At 45.9% G+C, this 19577-nt stretch overlaps 1 protein-coding gene across 3 annotated transcripts in view; it reads left to right on the top strand.

The window, feature by feature from the left end:
* PACRG (parkin coregulated) overlaps positions 1 to 19577 on the top strand; it is a 1057472-nt gene that overhangs the window by 408463 nt on the left and 629432 nt on the right. The gene's annotated exons all lie outside the window — the stretch shown is intronic.

Raw genomic sequence — 19577 nt, 5'->3', positions numbered from 1 at the left:
TTTCTTGAGAGCTCAGGAAGGATGCTTTGCGTGACCGTGTCAGCCAAGGTTACAGTAGTAATTAAGGAAAAAACAACAAAGGGGGGCAGATTGCAAGGCTAAACGCTACGCCCTACCTGGTCGTGTATGACCACAGATGCATTAGTCGTTCGTGGCACTAAATCCCTATAATAGATCATAGAAAATAATGATGTAAAAATGGATCAAAGAAAAGCCTTGTGGTGCACAAGTAGAGCCAGGTTAAGGCCATCTGCTTTAGAGGTAATGGTGTAGGTCTTTGGTAGCAGAAATATAAATCCCAAGTTTTGATCAGGTAAACGTTTGCTATAGAAAGATGGCGCGACACCTGGAAAGTGGGTGTGCATTTTGACCATTTAATATTGATTTATTCATTCTTTAAACAAATGGGAACACAAACTTTCAGTCCCTAACAAACACACCAGGGTAAGAGTTTCTATAGTGGAAACCCATGATGCACAAAAGAAGTTGCAACTTTGAGGCAAACGATGTTGTATTTCGAGTTACATTATTAAAAATGTTCACAACAGGTGCATGTCTAAAATTTAAAAATGCGTGTAAAGTAAAGACTAGCATTGGCACAGCCAGTAGGTTGGTGATATGTCAAGTTGAGCCACAGAAATTCCTTCACAAGCAATGCTGCCTCTGGGAGCGATCCGAGTCTTCGGCTCATACCCTGTTCCGTACTTCCACCTTTTCAGCTCACCTAAGAGGGACTTGACGTCATCAGGCTCTGGTTCTCTGTCACCGTAGTCCTTGATCTAGAGTTGCCAAAAAGGCCTAACGTAGTGGACGAGACCATGACTTAACACAAGCTCTGACCAATCCTGCACAGGGGTTATTGTGAGGTGGCATTTTTTACAGCCTAATACTGCCACATTTGAAATCCTAATTTCCGAATTTGCCACGCGAGCCCCCACAGGCTTACTATGCTGTGCCTGAGACGTGCACCTTTTCTGTGTCTGGTTCCACTACTGAGACCGAAAGCTGAATCTGTAGTTTAACAAGGAGCCCATCAGTAGATCTCACTGGTGCCATTGGTCCTTGGAGCAAAAATCCTATCTGCAAATTTACTGCCCCAATATGCCTGCTCACAGAAGATCCACTAACCTAGGTGACACTAGCAGGCCCAAGGTCAAGGCTTCTCTTAATATCTCTAGGCATCCTGTGAATAAGCCCATGACCCAAGAAAACTCCCACCTGGCTCCTGGATGCATATCAAACTCTGTCAGTCGAGTGCAAATGAGTAGGGGGCAAATTGCACTACGGGACATAGCAAAAAGCAGCCTTTACTTAAAGGACAATTCAGGGTTCTTGGTTTCTGTAGCTTCCACCGATAATTATTTTGGACCAAGAATTTCCTGTTTGAATGGATGGTGTCCTCCCACATATTCCTCATCTTTGATATATCCCTATCCAGCATCAGTTGCTTTAGACTTTTTTTCACAGCAGAGGTCGCCATGCACCGATTATTTCTTGTCCCCCGGCGACCTCCATCCGCTCTACAGTATGACGTTGACACAGATATATATAGCTGCACTGTGCCCGTTACCTCAGTTTGGTTTTTCTGCATGCACAGCACGCCCCGGTTCATTTCTACTGCATAGTAGAGGTTTTCTTTGAAAATGTTTACTCCTAAAATGGGCTTCAAAAGGTGTGCGGTTTGTGGGTCAAAGATGTCCACCGCTGACCCAAGCCGTATTTGTCTTTGTGCCTTGGAATCTACCACAAGACCTGATGACTGCGGATCATGTCAGTATGACAGAGAAGGCCTTAAAAGAGCGGAAAGGGAAACTCACCCTAGGTAGGACTCCTTTGAAATCTCCTTCAACCACTCCTTCCAAGAGGAGGTCTTCAGACGAGATAAGTTTGAAGGGCGTTTCGCCCCATGATAAGCACGCTAAAAACTCCAAACTCTCTCAATCCAGAAGTAGTTCCCACCATTCTTTGTTTTCGACCTCCTCACAAAAGATCAAAGAAGAGACACTTCATCTTTGGATTGCACGCCTGACCGCAGAGTGAGTTTTCCAAGATAAGTCACCAACCAAAGTCGAATGGGAGAATTATGCCTCCAGATGATGGTCTTGAGAAGGCGGCTTCTCCCGCCCCTTCAAAAAAGTTAAAGAAAGCTTCTGTCTCTATTGAGCCTCGTAAGACCAATAAGTAGTGCACAAAGGCTACTGCTTCTGTGCCCTTGAGCCCGGGAAAAAAACCTTAGTAGCTCCCTAGAGAAGCTTCGGGACCTCAAAGTCTCAAGAGAAGCCAAAGGTTAAGCCTCACCCCTCCACTCGTTCAACGGGACTAAAGTCTACTTTCTTGGCGCCGAGACCCTCAACGTCCAAATTGTCGACGTCTTTGATGGAGGTTTCAAACCCTTTCAATCCTCTGCCTAGAACATATTTTTTTTAATCTGTCTTCAATTTTTGCAGAGGAGGAAGTAACTGATCAGGACACTCCTCCGTTTGACCTGGAATTTGGAACTCCCAACGTTCCTGAAGCCTTGATTTCAAAGCAGCAGCATCTGGTGGACTCATTAAGAGATGCTAGTGGGCTAGATGCCTCTCCAGAGGTGGGATTTGCCAGCCCAGAACCTTCTATACAGGCAGATGCTTCCTATAGGACAGGCATGGGCAAGGTTACTGAGTATCTGGGCTGGGGAAGTCCGACTGCAGTCTGAAGAGCAGAGTCATGGCAAATTGGGGGAATGTCCTGATACAAATCCTGTGGTTACTAAGGATTCCACCAGGAAATACAGACCTTTGAGTGTAGATTCAGAGTTCTTCTCAAAACAGTGTCCAGAGAGTCTAATGATTCAGGCTGCCACTTCTAATGGATTGTGTCCTCTCACGTATTCCTCATCTTAGATATATTTGTCAGCCTGCTGCTTCTTTCAGAAATGTTTTCGCCAGAGGGCGCTGTGCTCGAGGCTGCGTAGCTTGGTCCCTCGAAGGCTGCCTTCTAGCGTCGATGTTATCCATCGTATAAATGGCTCGAGCCGGGCCTGTTGGTTCAGTTCCGTTTTTCCGAGCTTCTGCTTCGTGTACCGAAAACGGCGCATCAGTTTTTCTCATGAGAAATGTCTTCTTCAACCCCGACAGCACCCAAGACGGGTTTTCAAAAAGTCTCTCAAATGCGGAAGAAAGATGTCCATTACGGATCCTCACCGCAACTGTCTTTGGTGCCTTAGTCCTGATCACCGAGTCGACGAGTGCGGGTCGTGTCAGGCTATGTCGAACAAGGCTCTTAAGGAACGCCAAGGTAAGCTAGCGGTGGGGGGGGGAATAGTCTTTCAAGTCTGCTAAAAGGCTAAAAGACTCGAGAGAATCGTGATCTAAATCTCATCATGAGTCGAGGCGATCGAGGTCGAAAAGTCGCTTGAGGAAGTGCTCTTCCTCGTCATCGAAAAAATCAAAAAAGCGACGTCATTGATCGTTCGCTTCTTCCTCGCCTGACAGAAGGTTAATTTCTTGTCCTTCAAAGCATGATTCCCCAAAGAAATGTGAAACCTTTACGGCTTCAATGCAAAAAAAATTTGAGAAGGCGGCCCCAACCCCCTCAAAAAAGCTACATGAAGAGCATGCCCCTGTCCACTCTAAAGGTGATGGAGGGAAATCCAAAACGTCTCACACTAAATCCGACAATGCCCTCAGACGATGATTCTCCAGTGCCTCATGAGACTGTACAGAAACCTTCGGTGCATAAATCGAGTTTGCCTGAGGACAAAATGGCATCCTCATCGTCGAAGTCAGCTATCGACTCGACGCTTCCTTCGGAGACGCGGTCGAAGCCAAAAATGGCGTCGATACCTGCGGCCTCAGCATCGAAGCCTTACTCGACATCGAAGCCATCCTCGATGACCTCGGGATTCCTTCGAGTATGGTGTTGATTCCGTCGACGCCTTTGTCTGGGAAATCTTTCATTCTGTTTCCCAAGATGACAACTATGGCTAAGGATTAGTCCCACCTTTACCAGAAAAAAATGTCCACCCTCAGCCCTGGCAAGAATTTTTAAAATCTATGTGTGCTATTTTTGAGGAACAAACCTCTGATGAGGAAATTACATCAGCTGGTGTTCGATTTGGGACAAGAGAAGTCCCTGCGGAACTGGTAGATCCTAATTAAAAAATGTCAGACCTTTATGACTGCCTACAATCCGCCAGTGGCCTAGATACCTCACCCTAGGTAGATTTTGAAAGGCCTGACACCACAGACCATGCTGAACCGGGGTATAGGAACCTCATGGGAAGAGTAATAGATTTTATGGGGTGGAAGTCAGTGTCCCCAAGATATGACCAGGATGACTTAACAGACATTATTGATGAAGGACCTCAGAAAGACCCAGTCCTTCCCTTCCATAAAGTTCTTCAAAAGAGAATTATGACAAATTGGGAGACACCTGAATCTCTACCAGCTGTAAATAAGAAATTTGTAGGAAAGTATAGACCTGCTCCCTCGGATCCAGAATATTTATCTAAGCATCCTTTGCCTGAAAGTTTGGTAATTCAAGCTGCGACTGCGAATAGCCAGTCGATTTATCCCTCTATGCCCCCTGACAGGGATGATAAAAAGATTGATGCTTGGGCGAGGAAGGCTTTTACTTCCGGTAGTATGGCCCTTAAGTCTACTAATGTGACTTGTACATTAGCTAGGTTCACTTATACCCTGTGGAGCAGTTTAGATGCAGCTGCTGATAACATCCCGGAGTGTGAGGAGCAGGATGGTTTCCTGGCGATAGTAAAGGATGGGAAGGAGGCTATTGAGGAGTACCTCAAGTCAGGACTGGATACTGCAGAGAGTATAAGCAGATCCATGGAATCTAGCGCAGTCTTGCGTAGATTCGCATGGCTGAGAAAATCTGGTTTTGCATCTGATGTACAATCCAGATTACTTAATATGCCCTTTGACGGCTTGAGGTTGTTTGGCAGCAAGGCAGACGAGAGCTTGGAGAAGCTGCAGACCTCGAAAGCGGCAGCAAAATCACTCAGCGCCGCTATAAGGCAACCTCAACAGCACTCTTACGCAGGGTCATCTTCCAGGAAGGGTCTCCCTTTTCGCTTCTATTCCTCTTTTGGAAAAGGGAGAGGGCAGGCCAGTCAGAGGGGACAACAAAGAAAACCTTTTCGTGGTGGAAAAGGGAGAGGTGCTAGATCAGCCTCAGCCGTGGCTACTACCTCCTCAGCCTCTGCTGCAGCCACTGCAAAGCCACTTTGAGGCCTTAACCCACAAGACCCCGGTGAGAGGCAGAATCACTCAGTATCAGTAGGATTGAGACCCATCCTGGACTTGAGAAATTTGAACAAATTCCTCAGGAAGGACAAGTTCAAGATGGTGACCCTTTCTTAGATCGTTCAGGCTCTTCAGCTTCAGGACTGGCTGATTTCATTGGACCTTCAGGATGCTTACTTTCATGTGCCGATCCATCTCAAACATGAAGTACCTGAGGTTCGCAATTGACGGATCTCACTATCAATTTCGAGTTCTGCCATTTGGGCTGACCTCCGCCCGAAGGTCTTCACCAAACTAATGGCGGTAATGGCAGTGAGTCTCTCGAAGCGGGGGGATTCACATCTACCCTTATCTGGACGATTGCCTAATCAGGGCAATTTCACCCAAACTGTCCCAGGGACATCTGGCCATGACCTGTCACTTCTTACACAAATTGGGCTTCTCTCTCAATTACAAGAAGTCACAAATGATTCCGAGCCAAAGACTCCAATTCATCGGAGCGGTCCTGGACACCATCTCAGGGAAAGCCTCGCCTCCCGAGGAAAGAGGTCACCACATTCTGCAGATGGTAACAAAATTTCAGAATGCCCAACATCTACCAGCTTTCGACTTCCTAAGGTTGCTAGGCCTCATGGCATCCTGCATTTTTCTGGTGCCAGAGGCTCGACTGAGGTGAGATCCCTTCAATGGGCCCTCAGGATTCAATGGTGCCAGTTTTCAGGGGAGATGTCAGATCTTTTACAAGTCCCGTCCAAGGTGGCTCAAGATCTCCTTTGGTGGGCTCACAAGGAAAATATTCTCAGAGGGAAACCTTTTTGGCAACCATGGCCGGAGATAGCTGTAGTGACGGATGCCACACTCACAGGGTGGGGAGCCCACACCAATGATCTGACAATCAGCGGTCCTTGGTCTCCATCGGAGTCAAAACTACACATCGACCTTTTGGAGCTGAGGGCAATCAGACTAGCGCTGAAGGCCTTTCTGCCCTCTGTACAGGGAAAGAATGTCCTGATAATGACGGACAACACAGTGGCCATGTACTACCTCAATAAACGAGGAGGCGTAGGATCACTCCCACTGTGCAGAGAGGGTTATAGGTCAAAGTACCGAATCAAAAGGATCGAATGACAAAAGGGTTGAATCAAAAGGACCGAAAAACAAAAGGTTTGAAAAAAAATGTATTTACATATTTTGTTTTGGGGGGGGGTCCCCCCAAACCCCTGTTTTTGTGGTAAAAAACACTTTTTTTACCTAAATGAAAACCCCCCCAAAAAATAAAATAAATTTTTTTTTCGAACCTTTTGTTTTCGATCCTATTGACTCTGACCTTTTGCATTAGATCCTTTTGTATTCGATCCTTTAACCGGACACCTGCAGAGAGGCAATGCAGCGCTGGTTCTGGGCATTGCAAGAAGGAATCTCTCTGTCAGCAGTTCACCTAGCCGGAGAGCTGAACATGGCGGCGGATGCTCTGAGCAGACAGGGCACACTCTCCCACGAGTGGGAGTTAGCTCAGGAAGTCCTTCAAGAGATCTTCACCCTTTGGGGAACCCCTCAGGTGGATCTGTTCACGACCGTGGCAAACCGGAAGTGCGATCTATATTGCTCAAAGGAGTCTCCCTAGAGAGGAGCTCTAGGGGACGCGTTCGTAGTGGACTGGGTATATACACCCCTTTACGCTTTTCCTCCAGTCCCTGTGATTCCTCATGTAATCAGGAGGTTGAGAAAGTTCAGGAGAACCATGACCCTAATTGCCCCGGACTGGGCCAGGAGGACGTGGTACCCGGACCTTCTGTATATGTCCATCTGCCTTCCAATACGTCTTCCACAAAGAGAAGATCTTCTCTCGCAAGAGGAAGGTTGGGTTCTCCATCCAGAGGTCAAGACACTCGACCTTCACGCCTGGCTTCTGAGAGGTTGGGACATAAGGATTGGGACATCCCGGATGACGTTATAGAGATTTTGCTTTCGGCCAGAAGGCCAGCAACTAAATCACTATACCAGTGTCATTGGAAGAAATTCAGTAACTGGTGCAGGGATAAGAATGTGGATCCTTTGCAGTGTACTACTCCCATAGTCCTTTCCCTTCTATTACATTTAGCCAACTCGGGGCTCCAAGTTGGAACTATTAAAGGATATTTGGCAGCGCTATTTATCTTCAAGCGCCCCTCAGAAGAAGTTTCATATTTCAAAATGCCTTTGGTTATTCAATTTCTTAAAGGGTTAACAAATATGTTCCATCCTACACCATTCCAAGTTCCCATTTGGAATTTAAATTCAGTTTTAAAGTTTCTTATGTGTGCCCCTTTTTAGCCTTTACATTCTTGTCCTTTAAGGCTCCTAAAAACGGTTCTACTAGTGGCTCTAACTTGAGCCCGCAGGGTGAGTGAGCTGCAGGCGCTCTCATGTAAGCCTCCTCGCACGGTTTTCCATAAAGATAAAGTTGTTTTAAAGGTCAAGCCTTTTTTTCTACCTAAAATAGTTTTGGATTTCCATCTGTCACAGAAAATCACTTTACCATCCTTTTATCCTCCTCCACACGCTAGTAAAGAGGAGGAAAGATTCCACAGATTAGACCCTAAAAGGGCTCTCAGTTTCTACATATCTAGACTGGAAAGATTTAGACAAACAGATCAGTTGTTTCTCGGGTATACTGGACACAAATTGGGCCTTGGTGTCTCCAAACAAACTATATCCAGATGGATTATCCTAGCAATATCTGAATGTTACAAATTGGCTGGGAAGGAGCCTCCAGATGGTTTAAGGGCTCATTCAACCAGGGGCATAGCAATTTCCACGGCTCTTCAGAGGGGTGTCCCAGTGCAAGACATTTGTGCTGCGGCCACTTGGTCATCAATGCACACTTTTGCAAAACATTATTGTTTAGACACCACTTCTTACCAAGTAGGCCTTTTTGCAAAAGCCGTCCTTCATTCTGTGCATAATTGAAGAACTATGGTACTCCCGCCTCCGCTAAATTACAACTGCTATGGGAGTCTATCTAAGATGAGGAATACGTGGGAGGTCACAATCCATTCGAAGAACAAGTTACTTACCAACTGTAGCGTTCTTTTGACTGGATGTTCCTCCCATGTATTCCTCATTGACCCTCCCAACCTACCCCTCCGTACAGTTCTTATGCTTGTTGCACTTGTACTTCCTTAAGAGCCTGAAATCTGCCGACACAAAGTACAACTGATGCAACCATTAACATCGAAAAAACAGAACTGAACCAACGGGCTCGGCTCGGGCCATTTATACGACGGATGACGTCGACGCTCGGTGGCGGCCTTCGAGGGAGCAAGCTACCCGGCCTCGAGCACAGCACCCTCTGGAGAAAAAAATTACGAAAGACGCAGCAACCTGACGAATATATCTAAGATGAGGAATACGTGGGAGGAATATCCAGTCGAAAGAACATTACAGTTGGTAAGTAACTTGTTCTTCATCAAGGGCAGCCGTCTATCCTACATTTTCTCCTGATAGGGATGATAAAAGGTTTGCTACTCTAGCAAGGAGAGTTTTCTCAGCCAGTAGTATGGCTTTAAAATCCATCAATGCCACACGTCCTTTGGCCTCATTTCTAATCATGTTGTGGGAAGTGGTGGCTATGGCTGCTGAACACATCCTGAATGGTGAAGAAATTGATGGATTTTTAAATATTGTTCAGGATGGCAAGGACGCAATGTGCCAGTCGCTCCAGTCTGGATTGGATTCAGCTGACTGTGTCAGATGAGCAAAGGCAGCTAGTACTGTCTCATGGAGATTTGCCTGGTTGAGTGAGTCTGGTATTGCACCAGATGTCCAAGCAAGGCTTCTGAACATGTCGTTCGACAGCTCCCATTCAAGGCGGATGAAAGCTTGGAAAAGAATGAGTCGTCAAAAGCAGCAGCAAAATCATTGGGTGAAGAAATTCGACAGCAGCAACAGACCCACACGGCTTCTCAAGGTTGGAGGGTATGATCCTTTCGCTAGTTTTCATCAGTTGGAAGGACAAGGGGTCAGAGCAAACAAAGAGGCCAGAGGAGATTTAATTGTGGTGGACAAGGTGTTAAGTACCCCCCGAGCAGCTGCAACCTCTGTGCCATCAACAGCTGCCACCACTACACCAATACCTCTCTGAGGCCTTGGTCCACAGGACCGTGGTGGGGGTGGCAGGGTGGAGGCAGGCTGACTCAGCATCTGGAAGAATGGCAAGGCATAACTTCTGATGTTTGGGCCCTGCAGACAGTAGCCCAAGGTTAATGCCTCCCATTCTTGACAAGGCCTCCTAATTCTCGACCCGAGAGTCAGTCTTTAAAGGTACCGGATCTGCTCCTTTGGCAGGAGGTTTGCATCCTGCTGGAGAAAGGCGCTACAGAGCCAGTGCCTGTAGCGGAGATGAACCAGGGATGGTACTCCCCGTATTTCATAATGCAAAAGAAGGACGGAGAACTGAGACCCATCTGCTTGAACAAGTCCCCCAGAAAGCACATGTTCAAGATGGTCACTCTTGCTCAGATACTCGAGGCCCTCCAGCTCCAGGATTGGATGGTATCATTGGACCTGCAAGAGGCTTACTTACATGTGCCTATTTATCACAAGCACAGGAAGTACCTGAGGACCGCCATTGGCAGTTCTCATTTTCAATTTCGGGTTCTGCCTTTCGGGCTCACTTCTGCCCTGAGGGTCTTCACCAACTTGATGGCGGTAGTGGCAGCACATCTGAGGAGAGGGGGTTCATGTCTACCCCTACCTGGACGATTGGCTGATCAGGGCGCGTTCACTCATACAGGTCCTGGACACCTCAGCATCACCTGCCACTCCCTCCACAAACTTGTCTTCTCCCTCTATTTCAAGAAGTCCCAAATGATGCCTCTCAGAAGCTTCAATTCATTGGAGCTGTCCTGGATGCTTCCTTGGGGAAATACTCGCCACCCTAGGTGAGGGCTCAACCTATTCAACAGAATAATGTGAAGTTTCAAAATGCCCAGCGTCTACTGGCCTTTGGCTTTCTAGGGCTTCTCTGTCTCATGACATCCTGCATTTTCGCCAGAAGCCAGTTTGAAAATGAGAATGAGGTCTCTTGAGTGGGCCCTCAGATCCTAGTGATCACAGTTTTCCAGCAGAATGACATATCTACTTCAAGGCATGTGCGAGGTCACGCAGGATCTCCTATGGTGGGCCTGAGCGGAGAACATGTTGAAAGGGGAACCCTTTTGGTAACCATGACTGGAGATAACAGTAGTTATGGATGCCTCCCTTACAGGTTAATCTGGCAATCAGCAGTCGCTGGTCTCCATCGGGGTCCAAACCAAACCTCAACCTTTTGGAGCCAAGGGCAATCAAACTTGCGTTGATGACCTAGACTCATTAAAGGTTTATTTCAGGCACACTTCAGGGGTTGAGTCACTGATTTAGTTCTTAAACACCTCAACTCAGCCTTTCATCCTTCTGAGGTCAATAAATGAGTACCAACACAGGTTGAGAGATATTGTATGTATATATAAAGCGCTTAAGCGTAAGTGCTATACAATAACACATCATCATTTGGCCATGGACGTATGCTTGCATTCACAGTAATTTGTTATTATGGTCATATACAGACTGATATTAATGATACATATGTCGATCCATTCTTGTATGAAATGTATGTCACATTATAGTGATATTGTAACCATATTTATCGTAGTGTACTTAGGAACAATGCTATGTGATGCCACTTCCTGTTTTGTGAAGGGGTGAAAGGTGTTCCATCGCTTCCTGTGATATCACTTTGGGGTGGGGACAAATGACATCACTTCCTGTGATGTCATCACAGGTCAAGCGTCATGTGATGTCACTTCCGCTACCCCTGGCATTTTGGTGAAATGACGTCCCTGGCAGTGTGGTGCAGTGGGAAGTGTCTGTGCTTGTGCAGCAGCATTTCAAGAACACTGACTGAAAAGGACTGCTGCCATGGACGGGCCCCTGGAGTGTGCCATGCTCTTATTAATCTTTACCACCCTCGCCTGTGTGACCTTCAAGAAACAGCTGCTTGTGTCTTGTCGAAGTGTGACAAGCCATACTTTTGCTTGGGGTGAAATCGTGGTGAGGATCTGTGTCCCTTGGGACTCTTTCTTTGCTTCCCATGGATACTTGTTGGTGCTGCGGGGAGGGATCCGTGCTGCAACAGTTGCCCTGTGCTGAGAGCTCTTCTGTGTTCACTAAATATATACATACTATAGACAAAGGATCTAACTCTGTTTAACCGCCAATGACCATAGCAGTACAGCTACTGCTTTAATGTTGCTTCATGGCAATCTTTTTTAGTCACTTACTTGCGATGCACTCACGACTTTGTCGGGCACTTTCCACTGGTGGTGAGATTGCCATTTAGTGATAGTGAATAAGGGGCGGGAAAGATGCACATATTGGAATGAGAGAGTTCAAAAGATCTTCTATTTATAATATATTTAGTGAATGAACACCTCTAGAGGGTGGCTCTATTATAAACTACCAAAAAAGGAGAAAAATAAACAGTGATTTTAAATTTACAATGCAAATTTAGCTCTTCTGTTTTCGATAGCAACATGACAAATAGTTACCTCCTCCTCAGGACCTCAAAACGTAGGATAAAATCTCCAGAGGAGAGCGAGTGGAGAAGGATTTTTTTTTTTAAGGAGAAAAATCCCTGGTAAGCGGCTATCTGTTAGGATTTGCTCTTTACGATCATTTTTCCCATGATATCTCTCTTGTCATGTGACCCTGTTGAGTCCAGAAGTGGACCGAGAAGTCCAGTTTGATAATTGAGTTGTTTTTATTGTTTATTTGGCAAAACAAAATTCGGCTTTATCTTCCTTGTAATAGAAATCTGCAAAAGCCAGTCAAAGAGAACTGTTTGTGTATTGGTTTTTTTTTTGCAGAAAAGCAAGTGCTAAATATTTGTCTTCCGGAGATGAGCTGTTAGTACTGGGAAAATGGTACTTCATCACTACTGTCAGAGAAACTGAGCTTTGCGCAAGTCAGCTTAGGGTAACAGCAAAAGACAGACAGTTGTATTGCCTTGAAAGACAATGAACAGAGCTACATGCTTCCTCAACCAGCCCAATCCATCAACAGCCCCACCGACCCACCAACCAGACTGCAAGCTAGTCTCGGGAGGATAGCTCAGGGTCAACGTCCTCCCCTTGGAAGCAAGACGACACGGAGCACCACAGTTTCGATCTCCGGGTCTACGCTAAGAAACCTCTGGGTATTAAGCGCGTTATAAATAACCTATCATATATATCATATCATAGGTTATGACCCTGTGTCCGGATTGAAACTTAAAAAGATGACCCTTCAAACAAAACTCGTGTTGTCCAGTGTCTGAGAGGCAACCTACCTCTTCCGTCACATCTTTTCTAAAACATTCAGATAGTCCAATAAAGAAGATGGCTCCTCAATGCCAATGGCCTGAGGTGGATCTTTCTAGAATCCAGCCGTCCAGTTGACAACCAAGATTGAACTCTTTCGTTTGCAGGTCCACACCACGTGACACCTCTGGTGCCCCACAGAGAAATGCTGCATCTTGCTCTCTGTGACACACTTACTTTCAAAGAGTTAGCAGGAAACATAAAACAACCCAATGATAATTCAATGTGATAACTGATTCTACTAAAATAGCCAGAAAAGTGATGGTGGCAGACATACTCTACATATCGGATACAAAGAAATATTTTTTTTAAAAACAGAGCTGCTGTGATGGGAACAAATGAAAACAAATTTGCATCCAGAGTAATAATCCTTTCAATACATTATTATACAACAGAAGCATGGAAGAAATGCTGCTATTTGTAGTTCATCACTAACACAACATCACTGCCCTGGTTTGTCATAATGAGATGCGCTAAAAACCGCCATCACCAATGAGACGGGCAATCTCCAGTTCTACTACAGGATATTTTAGAGATAGTCAATTACCACTGTCCCTAGAGAGATGCACAGAAATATCCAATGCACAGATGCACAAGATTTAGATTTGGATTGTGCTACTTCAACACATCTGAAGAACAGATCTAAATATGTACCCAATTTGACCCCATATAACAGAATGAGGAGTAACACTTGAGCTGAACGGTTTCATCTGTCATTAACGCTCAATACCAACAAGGACTAGCTTAACCCAGGACCCCCAGGACATTCATTGTGTTAAAAACGGGACAAATTAAACACATGGTACCACATTTGGAACGGGTTACAAAGAGGTTCCAATGCATACAAAGTTTGAGCCTCTCCATTGAAAGGATTTCCCACACTTTAGTCCACCAACCATGGCCTTCCAGAGCTAGTGTCAGACGGGCTGCATTTAGAAGTTGTGCGATTAAATTCACTCAAGGCCCAATCTTGGGTAATGACGCTGGTCGTCAGTGGCTACAACAAGGATCAATAATGGGCCTAGAGGAAGTTGCGTCCACAAAATGTTTAATTTTGGCAAGGATTTTTTTTCCAATAGTTTTTTTGCTCCGAGCATCACAGCTACATAGTAATCATATCTCCTGTGTCCCCACAGCTCGCCAGCACAAACTCTATGATTTAGGGTACATGTTATGTTAAAGGTTGGGTGTCCTATAGCTATGAGAACTCGGCCCTCCTCCTTAAGGATTGCTTCCAATTTCCACCATGTCAAAGACTCTGAGCAAATGTGCCGATAGGACACAAATTCTTAAAAGATTTCTTTACTATAACTGGAAAAAGCTGCGGGGGTGTGTTGGGGAAATTCGTCCATAGATGAACTAATTGACGGTCCCGGCACCTTCAATGTTTAAACCCGAGGTTTCTGACTGATGGATACCTTGTACCCAGACACTTATGTGTTGTTTACATGTATGTATATGCATTATTTTGACTAACCTTAATGATGTGAATTCAGCTAGTCGCTTTATTTCATTATTGTTCTTTTTGTTCATAAAGATTGTATGAAAAGGGAAAAGCAAATAAAGTACGTTTTGACTTTTGTTTTAAAGAAAACAGACTGAACTAGCACAAGGAAACTGGAAGCAATTGTACTAATAGCAGGTCATAAGCACAAGAACACATTGGAGGTACAGTAACAGATCATATGTTAAGTTTATTGCAAAAACCCAACAACACAGATAATTACTAAGCCTCGCTCCTTTACAGTGGTCTCGAAAAAGTGTGCCTAGCGTGAAACGCATGTCGGCACCGTCTTATGGATCAGTATGTGGATTTTCTATGGACAAGATGTTTAACGTGTTCTTGGGAACCTTGATGTGAACTACAATTGCAATCAGCTGTGGTGCAATGCATTCATAATTGTGTTGGAATATATTTTGGACAGCACGCGGCTTGTACATGTCTTCATGATCTCATCCCAGTAATTATTATTGAAGTGGATTGTTATATTTGTCTGGTTTAGTGCATTTTCTTTTGCTGTTAACTGCCTTTGAGCCTGTGCGCAAAGGTCTCCATTGATTGCGCAAGATCAAAGTCTGATGCCACAGTTTTCTTTATTTACTGTTGATGTAAATAATGCACAATTACTGAATCATACATTATTCATAGTACAGAAGTGCAATTTAAAGCACACAAAGCAAGTGCCATGGATACTATAGCGTGCGTGCGTGTGTGCGTGTGTGTGTACATATTACCAGAGATGGCCTTAATATCTCAGACTCCCACTGAAGGTTTCACAGGTGTTGCAATAATTTCAGCACCCGGTATAAAGACTGTTCATCTGAATACAGTTGAAATTGCAATGCAGAGATTTGCAAGCTGTTAGCTCAAAGTCCCTCTTGCTATCAGCTGCTGTAAGATTCCCACCATAGCCCAGGTGCCGTAATTCCCAGTTTGTGTTGGAGACCGGTAACCCATACTGTCTGACTGCCTTCAACTTAAGAAGTAACCCTGAAACGATGGCTCTCTGACTCCCTCAGGGACTCTCCAACCTGCCCTACACTACCAATGGTTACTACTAGTGTGGCATTTGACCTTTAACTCTTCCATCTTCTTCTCCCTTCCTCTCCTCCTTTGTCTATATCCCCCTATGTTCTATCCCCCCACGTCCTCCTCCTCTCACTGATGTTACTCTCTTCCACTCTACCTTCTCCGCATTATTACTACTCTCCCTCTTCTGCACTACCACTGTTTATATTTTCCATACTCCACCACTCTTCCAACCACTGCTACGCTCCCCACACTGCTACTAACGCTCCTCTCTACACTTCCATCAGTTGATTTCCACACTTCTAGTCCTTGCCTCCACCCTTCGATATTACTTCTCTGTCATACTGCTATTGCTCCTTCCACACTACTCCCTTCTTTGCGCTATTACTCTTTCCTTCCTACGACTGCTCCCTCCTCACAACTACTACTACTCTTCTCCAATCTTACGGATATGGTACACTGTTCACCCCTTCACTACACCCACTCACTCCTTTCAACCCACAGCACATTGTCACTTCTCTACTAGCCTCCCTTTCTCCTAAACCCATTCATTTTCACTCCAACTTCTATCCCATTTCCCTGCTCTTATCTCCCACACTACCTTGATCTTTCTCACAACTTCCATACATTCTTTTGCACTTCCTACCCTACACTATAATACATAGAATTGGTACCAATCCCTCTCACAATTATCTAACCTTTGCTAAGCTCTGTTACCAAATCTCCAGCGCTATGCTTCTCTGTCCATCCTCTGCCTGGTCTCTCTGCCCACCTTCCACTCCTCCTGTGACCTCACCAGTACAACACAGACTACTCTGCCTTTATTTCTGCCTGCCTTAAAGTGTCTTTCTCCCCCCTGACCCCATTGGTTGCAGCTCTCACCTGACACTCTGCACCAATGAGTGCCTATCGTTTCCCTGGGACCCAGGGAGAGGCTTTAAACAAAGCTCGCTAAACCCCTCTTCCTTTTCCAGCATGTTTTCCTGACTGTCTCTAATGTTCCTCTGTTGTGCTCTGTGGCTGAAAACTTTTTTTTCTGCATGCTGTGAGGAACTCATGGGGGCAACAAATAAGACAGACACAAGTTCAAGGGTTTTTATTGAACAATGAATGCAGGGTGGAAAAACGCCTAATCTAAACCTAAATCTAAGATGGGAGCAAGTGTCGACCATCAAATAAATAATAAGGCAGTGCTTGTGGCGTTGTGTCCAATAATAAAGACCTATACTAAGAAACCTATTGCCAAACCTTACAATTAATAAAAAAATGGGTGTGGGATGGTTTTCAGCAAAAGAAAGAAGTGTTCACAAATAATATGTCAGGATGCGGTAGCTTGAATTGCCCTTCCCCCACATTTTCTGCACGGGGTAAGATGGGAGTTTGGAGCACAGCACACACTCAAGCCTTCCCAGCACGAGTTAACAGTCCCAATGGCAGCAATCAGGACCATCGATGGCCAAGTCTTGTTTCTCCTAAAATTCTCTTGCCTTCGAGGGCCTGATGTATACAATAAACAAACCACCACAAAGTTCTCTTCAACAGTTCACGTTGCATGATGGCTTCACCTCTGGGTCCCCCTCTTCCGGGTGCAGACCCTTCACTCAAAATTTTCAATGTCTTTTTAAACAATTCCGATGGACATCCCTTGGCCTGGTTTACCTTTGTCAACACCCTTTTTCTCTGGGCTTTAGACTCTGTCCCCTTCTCGTTAGCACCCCTATTCTGGGTTCACTCTCTCATGCGGGATTCATTTCTCTTACTTTCTCATGTTTGTAGATCAAAGTCTTTTGATTGTACAGGGATTTTGCTAGACCTCTTGTATGCCCACTTTGACTTCTTCTGGTGGCTCTCCTATTGCCTTCTGGTTTCTGTAGTTTTACTCAGATGGGGATCGACCAGAGTCTCTTGGAGAAACAACCACATGGTGTTGGTTTCCTTTGCAGATAGTCTCCCCTCAACACTTTTACAGTTCCTTGAACTTAATTCAACTTGACACTTTGCGACTTTCATTCACCACAGCCCGGCTCTTATCTGCTCTCCTCTCAACTCATCGGCTGTGATGAACCGCTTGGCTTTCTTCGTAACTGGAGTCATGGCCGATACCACAGTAGCTGGAGTTTCCCTTGCTCCCGCTTATCAGCATTGACATGCTCCGCGTACCATTGACATCTGCTGCAGGACGCTTGTGCTATTGTCTGTGGTCTTCGGCTATTTTCCACAAAGGTTCAGCGGGCCTTGGACGAAAAGGGAAAGGTGACTTATCTCCATGCCATCCTCTCGCTTCCCGCCGTCTTTTTCCTTCTCTTAAACTGCTGCGCCTAGTTATCTGTCTTGTTGTGCTGTCTGCCATGCTTGCACTGTGCTCTTTTGCTCCACCTTTTTTCCCTGTGGGGAAGGGAAAAGGCTGTCGGGTGTGTGTGATTCTGATCAATTTCATGACTTTGCCTGACCCCTGCACTGGACATGTCAGGTAAACGGCTCTGGTGTTAGTCCGTTCTCTGGAATGTCGTCCAAAAGTGTTTGTTTAAAAAAAAAAAAGGGGAGGGGCAGTGGTTTTGAATGTCCTACATGGATAGGATGGGGAAAAGGTGTCAAAATAAGGGGGATACCGCCTCTGACCCATCAGTGTCCCACTCTGCGATGACCCCCTATCCAGGTGATCCTCCCTCACTGGACCATCCCCAGGAACTGGATCCAATAGCAATGGCCGTGTCCTGGCCACTTGGATGACAGATCTCTGGGGACTAGTTAGGGAGACACCTTCAGGTTTCTCACAGTGGGTGGTGAGTTTGCTGTTTTCCTGGAGTTCTGGTCATGGCTAGGTTGTGGTGAAGGTTCATGGTTTCCCTTGGTTGTTGTGGTCCTTTTCTCTCCCTTGTGTTGATCCATTCTGGGTTTTTTGGCACTCGCAGTTGGATTCTGGGATTTGCTGTTTTGCAAAACGAGAGAGACATATCTAGTTACTGTCTTGGGAGGCATTGGGAGATAGTGGTACCAGGGCTGGGATTTCCAGTGCATGGGGGTTTTCAGGAACAGAAGATCCCCCACCCTTTCCCCCAACTCCCACTTCATATATCTGGAATAGGACTGGTACTGATTTGTTTTTGGGAGCCTCCTGCCACAGGATGGGAAGGGTCCCACCCTGACAGGGTCATGATCCTGGCCTGTTGCATAACTCCACCCTTTCTCCCAGGCCCTTCACCTCTGTGTATTCTCTAGCTAACTTGTCCTCCCACGCGGTTGAAATATTTCTTTTAGCTTTTTACCCCTTTTATAACAAATGCTTTCCACCTTCGTGATAGGCTGCCTTATTTGGCAAGAGTTATCCTTCCTATCCTCTCCTTCCCCCAGAATCTCACTGTCTCCAGATATCTGGTTCTCTCTAAGCTGGACTATTGCAACAGCCTCTTTCTAAATCTGCCTGCTTCTACTCTCCACCCTCTGCAACTCATCCAGAACAGGACTGCAAGACTTGTCCTGGGCCTCAAGCCCGGGGATTGTATCTCTCCAGGACTGAAATCTCTGCACTGGCTCCCAGTGGCTGCGAGGATTAAGTACAAAAACCTCTGCATTGTCCACAAGGCCTTCTGGGGTTTGGGGCCTCAATACCTTCAACTGTTTCTTCCTAAATATCTCCCTTCTCGAGCTCTTCGCTCATCCGCCTCCAACTCCCTCAGGGTCAGTCACTTCTCCAAGCAATGGGTTCATGGGAGATATCTTTCTTCAGCTGGGGCCTCCCTCTGTAACAGACTCCCTGCCTCCCTGAAAATTGAGGTGAATCAGCTCCAGTTCCGGAAGCACCTCAAAGCCTTTCTCTTTGCTTCTGCTTTTTCTCCTCCTATTCCCCTGCTGACTTCCTAGCTGAACCTGCACTGGTTTACCTGGCCACCCTCTGATCTCGGGCCCATGTGCCCTCCCCCGCCAGTCGCACACCTGCACTGCCTTCCTGGCAACCCCCGCACTTGGGGACTGTTTTCTGTATCCCTACAGTCCCACTACCAGCACTTGACACCTGATGCCTGCACTTATTGCTGCACTTGCCACCTGCTGGTCTTACTTTTACTTGCTGTTATTGCACTGTCCCCTCCCCCTTCCCATGCACTTGCACGATCTGAATGACACCTGGCCTAGTAGGATCGTTGTCTTTCTTCCCTCTGTTCCCCCTCCCTTGCCTCGTCATGCTTTGAAACACTTGTGGATAGGCGCATTATAAATGCTCTATCATATCGCTCCTGACTGTCCTTTTCTTTTAGCCAAGTTCACATTGTTACTTCACCCTTACTCTATTTCAGGTTCTTGTTGCTTGATGATGTCCCCCTCAGTAAGGTTGACTTGGAATGGGTTGTGTTCTCCCACGTATTCCTCGTCTTGTTATAATTATCTCTCCAGCTTTAGCTGCTTCGTAAAAATATTTCAACAGGGGGCACT

This window comes from Ambystoma mexicanum, chromosome 4q (assembly GCF_040938575.1).
Source record: "Ambystoma mexicanum isolate Mex_15411 chromosome 4q, UKY_AmexF1_1, whole genome shotgun sequence".
Lineage (NCBI taxonomy): Eukaryota > Metazoa > Chordata > Amphibia > Caudata > Ambystomatidae > Ambystoma > Ambystoma mexicanum.
Note: the sequence above shows the minus strand (reverse complement) of the source record. Positions and strands in the feature narration are given on the sequence as shown.